The following is a 7,998-nucleotide window of genomic DNA, read 5'->3' on the forward strand; positions in this document are numbered from 1 at the left end:
TGTCTACTTGCAATCTGCTATAGCCTAGCCTAACAAGTCTTGTGTTGAGTGTCAGTGTTATGTTCAATTTCCTCTTTGATCTTAGTACAAAACGGCTACTCAACATGACAATTGTCAAAGCTGACATTCTTGGAAGATTTTTACCTTAAGAAACGGTCAAAGCTTGAAATCCCAAGGGATATAACAAGTTCAGCAAAGACCATATTCTACATTCTCTTCTCTCCCTTGGGTTAGGGTTAAGAAAAATGTAAATGGTAAAAGCATGCAATGGAATGATCGACCATGTGAAAATATTCAGTTGATGTTGGTTGACGGCGTGTGGTCTTCCCACCAGTGCTTTCGTACCAGGATGGCAATGGCAATACCCTTGCAGCTCACGCATCTGCGGACCGTATTAAAACCCAGCAATTATTTCATTCAGGAAAAACCTATGAACAATGACTGGAATTCGTCCTTCTATCCAATCCATGAACCTGCAATCCTTTCAAACGAGGTTTTACATTGTTTTACGGATTTTCTTCGCTGACATAAAGTGAGCCCGCTGTTCACATTCCCTCCATTCGGTTCTTGAACAGGATGTGAAGACTTGGAGGAAATATTTTTTATTAGGTTTGGAAGAAAAAAGAATGGCACACCCATGATATTGCAGACAAAATTTAATTCACAAGATATGAATTCATGTGCCTTTTTCCAAATACTGGTTGCGTTGAGAAAGTGGGAAAGGATATGATGGGAGAGTATGGGTCAATTTAGACTATTAGCTTTTGCTGTTGTTTCTTTGCTTTCAAGTTCATGCATGAACCCGAGTACGTATATAGACTTAGGTTCTTCGTTCTTTATATATATTTCTCTTCTCCCCTTCTGTTTCAATAATATCACACCACGTGGACCGCTGTCTTATCATACGAACCCCAACCCCAGATTGGGAAAAATATATTAAGTATTATCGGTAACACACCCAGGGATGAAGTTGGTCTATACCATACAAATTTTCTATTCGGGTTATGATTATTTTATTTGGAGGATTTGACCTTTAGATCCTTTTGGAATATTGACCATCCCCCCTTGCCAAAAATTCTTCCATTTGCTGGCTGTCGCTTTTGCTCCCATCAACTTCTACTGCAGGTTCTTCGAATTAGTATTAAGTTGGTGGCTCACTCAACAATCATGATTAGGTAAACAATGCCTTTGGTTGGTGCATTTCAACATTAGCTTGACGGTACCTATGGCATGTTTAAGTTCTCCCTCTCTTTCCTAATTTTAATTCCATTCATCCCTTTCCTATCCAACAATTATTGATTTTTCAATTCTTCACATTTTAAACTTTTTTTTTTTACTTTAAATTGACAAATTAACACTATTATATATATAAAAAAAAATCCGTTGTCGAATTCAGATCTCTACTCAAAATCATACTTTATACAATTACGCGAGTTATTATCATATAAATTTTATGCAAATTTTTTCGTAAGAGTGAAATTATGTGTTTAGTTCCTTATCTAAAAAGTTGAGTTAGGTCACATTTGACAAAAGGAAAGAAAAATTGCCCCACTCTAGAGTTGTAGTCTTGCTCCATAATTTATCATAGAACAAGAAACTTATCAATGAGTGGTGTCTCTAAGAAGGTGGCAAATCATAATGAAGGTGATAGCATTGCTTCTTAAAATATCTAAGGGAATATGATTTCAGGACCAACAACCTGGTCAAAATAAAGAAACATATGCAATGGATCCCAGTACTAAATTATGGCACAACTTGCCCAAAACTTTTATATTTATTGCTCAGAATAACAAGTTGAGAATATGATTTTGTACTAGCTAGTAAAAAAGTGTTCTGCCAGGGGCTCTGCACCTTCACCAAAAAAAGAAAAAAAAAATACAATCAATTTGTTCTTTTCATGGGAACTTGATTGTTTGAAGCAGTGAATCTAGGAGAAATGGCCTGGCAAACCTCAAACCCACTTGTTCATATATTGCTTTATCATAGGGAAGCTAATATGGGCCAAATGGCTTTATGTGCAAGCAAAGTATAAATTAAAATAAAGTCAAGAGTTGCATTGGGTTTTAGATGAAGGATTGGCAGGACTTCCTAATTTGGGGGTTTAAGAACTTAAATTAATGGTTATTGAATTCTTTATTGCTTTTTCACATGCATATTTCCATTTATATGCTGCCCTAATCTGAGCATAAGAAAGAACAAAGTACAAACCTACATTATAGATAATTGAAATTCGAGTTTAATATTATTAAGAAGAGATCAGAATAGAAAAGCAGCTCTTGTCCCAATGGGATCAACATTCAAATATCTTCTTAATATATACAAAAACAAAAAAAAAAAAAAATTAAGTTTGCTGAATTGAAAAAAATTTGGACTTTGCTGTCTGCATGTGGGCTTATTAATTAAGTTATTATATTTACCTAACATCACGGCTAGGATCTAGGGGCCATGTTTACAACCAAAAAGAAGTGGCAAAAATTATTAGTTTTTTAACTATGATTCAGCCATGAAAAAGTTTAATTTAAACATGAGAATTAGGTGGTAATAATTTACTCAGCTTTTTCCCCATTCCTCTTCCAAAAGTCTAATCATTTGATTACAATGGTTGAACTTATAATGTGACAGACTTATCAAGCACAAGTCAAAAAGGAATATATGTATAAAGTTTCTATTTTTTTAAAAGGTAAATTAAAACTTTCTTTTAAAAAAAATTACAAAAACTATCTTGCAAAATTGTAATGTAATAATACATTATAAGAAGGGATATAAAAACCTTATTTTTTATTTGATTTGCGTAAATTAACAGAAATAAATTTATTCGACTATAATAAGATCATTTAACAATTCACCACGAAACACACAACCAAATAGAAAATCTCATAAGCAGAAAACTCTTCCAGAACACGAGAGACTCATCCCACCACACTCAAAAGTGTATCCTTTCTGTTTTTAGTTCTTTTGTTTGATCTCCCTTTTTTTTTTTTCCCTCAATTGTTTGTCCATTAATTTTGGTTTTAGAACTACTATATCTTGTTGGTCCCTATTCCTTTGAAATGAACAATTTTAGCATGTTTGAGTAATGAGAAATTGTCTTAGAATTTTTTCTTAAGAAACAGACAAAAAAAGGGACGGTACCTTTCCTCTTTGTTAATTAATTTGTAATTTGCTTTTGTCAATTAACAAATTAGGGAAAAAAGAAAAAAAAATTAGCATACTTTGAAAAGTGACAATCCCATAGAAAGTGGGTTTTTTCTTTTGTTCCTCTTTAACAAAAAATAAAGGCCTTATACTTACCATCAATTTTGTAAAAGTGTGAGAATCACTATAAAGAAATGACATTTTATTATTCGTTTGTTTCTTGTCTATTAATCTTTCAATCCATTTGGAAATTTGTTTCAATTTCCATCTATCAAAATCAAAAGCAATTAATATCTTAAGACAAAATAAACAAAGCCGTGGATGTAATTGTGATAAAATTTATTGCTTATAAATTTTTCATTTTTTGTGTGTATATGTAAAGATTTATTTGGTTACAAACAAAGTGCGAGAAGCTTCCTCTTATCTTTTAAACCCCATTTTACAGAGTTTGCATACGAATTTGTAGATGAAAATTGTGATTTTCCAACCAATGAAATATTCCAAGTAATGTTATTAAAAGTAAGAAAAGAATGTACAAAATCATAAAATATCTCATTGGAAAGGAATTTCCAAGGTTCCAATTTGAAGGCATGATTGAAGCCTATTGGCGCACTGAAGCCCAATTACTGATCATAAAATCGCATGACAGTGAGAGATTGGCTTTTTTGTTTTTCGCCAAGGACAACTACTGTAGAGATTCAGAGACAATGGAAGAGAGCATCTCTAAATTTGACTACTTTTTGAGTTTTCTTTTGTGCGTAAGATTACTTGAAAGAGTTATGCAACAGACAAGTAGGCACTAGGCGGGCACTGCTTCTTCTTGACTTGTTTGAGAAGAGGGCTGATGGGCCTAATTGGATTTGGAGCTGGGTTTTTTGAACCCAAGAAAAAGCTTTGTGGTTGATGGGCCATGTTGTAAGAAAATTAATGGGCTGGCCTTGATCCTTACTCATTCCATCCTTGGGCCAGCAACTACTTTTGGCACCAAAGCATGACCTTGGAAATGTGAGCAAAGCTTTTGAGAAGGAAATTCCAGGTCAAAACAATCTCTGGCCCAGATATGGCAATTAATTAAGTTGTTTTTTCATTTGCTCAATTGGGCTTCGTCGTTTCTTCATAAAGGCCCACCAAGCACTATGAAGAAGGAGGCCCAGATATACCAATCTTTAATCTTGTTTTTTTATTATTGGTTTTTGGTAGAAAGGAAGGCCGAGACACCAAACTCCAAAAGCAAGAACCAGGTGACACTCATCGAGCTGGTCAAGCCTTTCGCTCAGGCTATATTGTGAAGTCTTTCTTTTAGACTTCCAAAATTGTTTTGAAAAACAATTGTTAACGAGTGCCAGAAGGGTAAAGATTATCATATTTAGTTTACACGAGTCATAATCAAACTATAAATGTGTTTACATTATCATATTTAGTTTAAACGGGTTATAATCAGATTATAAATGATATTTAAATGATAAATTAAATGAGTAATAAACGGATTACAAATTAACAAAATATAATAACACGATTCATTTAATGAGTTAAACAAATTTGACACATATAAGACACAAAATTTTAATATTTTAATTATATCGATATAATTAAAACAGGAAATATAATTATCTTAAATCTAAATTTATTTAATTTTAAATCATATTCGTGTTATATATAACATTATCAAGTCTAACATTCATTAACAAAATCTTTAAACAAATAATATTAGTAGTAATAACTTACCAAACTTGACGATCGAAGGAAGTTTTCAAGGTCGGAAATGTCTGCAACCTGCTGAAATATGACTATCATTTAATTTTTTTTTTAAAAAAAGAGGTCGCTGCTTTTGAATATATTATGTTTGTTGAATACAATTATTTACTACCGCTTGCTGATTACATAAGATTAAGATTAAAATTAAGATTAAGCTGAAGAGAGTCAGTCCAAAGAAATTAAAAAAAAAGAAGTCTACATCAAACTTTAAAACCCAGACATGATATTTTTTTTCTTATTTTGCTGATTATATACATAAAAATAATAGTTCTTTAGTCAATGTAATTACAAAGAGAAAACAGCCAAAAACCCTTTCTTCAAATTGTCATCTAGTGATGACAAACTTATATTAAACTAATTATAAAAAAAAGGGAAATAACAAACCTCAATTTAATTAAGGAACATGTTAAATAAACTAATATGGTTGATTCACTAATCTCCAAGCCTCCCCCCTAGTTGTTAAATAATTTTTCCTTTTTTTAAAGCCGGCATTTCTGCAGCCCCACTCCATGTCTGTAGTTGCTTGCTGACAAATTCAACATGTATGAGCTGTCCTTTTGATTAATTTTATCATTATCTTCAGCATTATTTGGGGGAAAAATGTTTAAAGCCCCCTTGGTCTGGCAGATGGAAAAATGTGACATTTCATTATTTGACTCATATGATCAAGGTCAAATCTGAGATTTAATTAAATCAATTTCTTGTAACAAATACTAAACCGTTTTCACATCTCTAAGGATTTTGTTGGGTTTTGAGTTTAATTATTTTCAACATTCTAAGATGTGTAATTGGCTATCTTGAGATGGTAACCCACAATATTTGAACATTATTACATTCTTAAAAAGGGCGATTTCTTGCATAATTGAAACCCAATCTCAAGTCTTACTTTCCAAAAAAGGAATATGCCCTTCGTTGACTAAGAAAGTAGGGAGGGTAGAAAAATAAAGGGGAGAAAGCCTAGTTGATGTTCATTAACTTCAAGGAAGCTGGTCATGTCAAGGTTGTTCATCACTTTGGGTTTTGCAATTTGATTAAGAAATGATGTAGTTTGGGATGGTTTGTAGCCGTTGGTTTGATTTAAGAGTCAATAGGTGACTAATAAGCTGTCAGCTCTAACAACACCAAATCCAAGTCACTACTGCACTATAAGACAGTACTTTGACCACCCATCATCTCCAAATCTTATCAAAATTTATATAACTATATATAATCAAGAAAGGAGAATTCTATTTTTATGTATATTTTGATTCCTTTTAACATAATACGTGTTAATAAATGTGAATAATTGTATTAAAGATGCTCAAATCTGCATTGGAATAAATTAACTTAAATTATAGTAAATTTGTTAAAAATTTTCAAGAAGCACCAGTGGTCTAGTGGTAGAATAGTACCCTGCCACGGTACAGACCCGGGTTCGATTCCCGGCTGGTGCATATGCCTTCTCGGTTGCTTTTAAATATTATTTTTAGTGCAATCGTTTTTTTTTGAAGAAAGAAGAAACTTTTTCCTCCTAGGGACAAACACTGTCCTCCCGCATTTGACGGGAGGGAAGCAACGGGCGGATTTGTAGGGACCAAAAGCCACCAGAAGACGCCCACGTGGAAGCACATGAGGAGTTGACCGGTCAACATCGGTTTATTTGGGTGTCCCATTGCAAAGGTAAAGATTGGTGGGTCTCTTCCTCTATTGGATACTGATAGTCTGATACCCTTTTTTGTCTGCTACACCCACTTTTACCATTTCTTTTTCTTCATCCTTTTTTTTTCTTTCAACATCCTTCTAGGGTTTTGTTTTGGGCAGCTGATTAATTTTGCTGAATTGCATATTCATTGACTTATCTAGAGCTGATAAATTGATGAATTCAAATAATTTTGGATTTCATGTTTGATACGAAATTGTGATATTTGTTATATGTGAAAATTTAAAATTCTAAACTTAATCGGATGAGAATCAAATTTCAAATTTATGTCAATTAAATATTATATCCGATCAACTCAAAGTGTCAACCTTAAAGATAAATTGTGAATTAAGCAACATAGTCGGGACATATATTAAGCTCAACATGCCTGCCTGTTACTTTTTCCCCATATCACTCAACAAGTCCATTTCTTTGGCTTCATCCTTTTATCCAATATCAAATCTAGACAAAGTATCGATATCTCGAAGTGATTCTAGCTTGGATGCCAATCCAAGTTAATTTATCAGTATTATTGCTGACAAACATACAATCGATGGGAAAAGATATAGTACACTATATGTATGCAACGAAAATGACATGAAATTACTGGGAAAGCATTTGTGTTTACACCTTTATAGATTGGTTTAGTATAGTAAATAGTGGTTTTATATATTTTATTTGTGTCGGTTTATTAGGTGAGCACTTCAAATTGGTTATTTCTTTGTTTATTTAAGGGATTATAACATGGATATCATGTTTAATTCATTTTTCCACAAGAATCAATATGTAAGTTAATGCGTAAGCCATCAAAATTTCTTAGATTCATTAAGATAAGTAAGCCATTTAATAGTCTTAGTTAAGTATTGTTGGTGTATTTTTGAAATAAAAAATTATGTTATATAATGAAAAGCTATCTTAACTCAAAGGTTATGTCACATAAAGTGACATAATGTGACTATTAGATTGTAGGTAGGTTTTTCATGTGAATGGTTACATTTTTTAATAAAATGATATTTAAAAGTTATAAGACAAATTGAAAAAATATCACAACTCAAAAGTTTAAATATGAAAAGTTATCGTTTCAAACTTTAGCTTAATGATTATGTTTTATAAAATGAATGGTTGTCCTTTTATAGGGTGATTATTGAAACAATACTTTTATTCAAAAATTGTGTATTACAAAATATAAAGATGTCTTTTAGACAAAGTGATGCCTTAATAAAAGGGTCGTGTCATAGATGAAGAGATACTTTCAAGCCTATATAAAAGACTTACTATCAATCATTTTGATACAAAAAAAAAAAGAAGATATTAGTAGAAAAATAAAGAGTAATACAAGTGTTATGTTCTGAAATTAAACATAAACACTTGAGTTCCCATCATCTATCAAAAGAATCAAATTCTTTATAATCTACTTGCTACAGAAAGTA

The 7,998-nt window shown here is 32.1% G+C and overlaps 1 non-coding gene across 1 annotated transcript; it reads left to right on the top strand.

Annotated features, from left to right (window-relative positions):
* Positions 1-6,252: 6,252 nt before the first annotated feature.
* TRNAG-GCC (transfer RNA glycine (anticodon GCC)) lies at positions 6,253-6,323 on the top strand. The gene has a single exon. It is a non-coding gene; the product is annotated as a tRNA-Gly (tRNA).
* The last annotated feature ends 1,675 nt before the right edge of the window (positions 6,324-7,998 follow it).

This window comes from Theobroma cacao, chromosome 4, assembly GCF_053813885.1.
Source record: "Theobroma cacao isolate CCN51 chromosome 4, ASM5381388v1, whole genome shotgun sequence".
Lineage (NCBI taxonomy): Eukaryota > Viridiplantae > Streptophyta > Magnoliopsida > Malvales > Malvaceae > Theobroma > Theobroma cacao.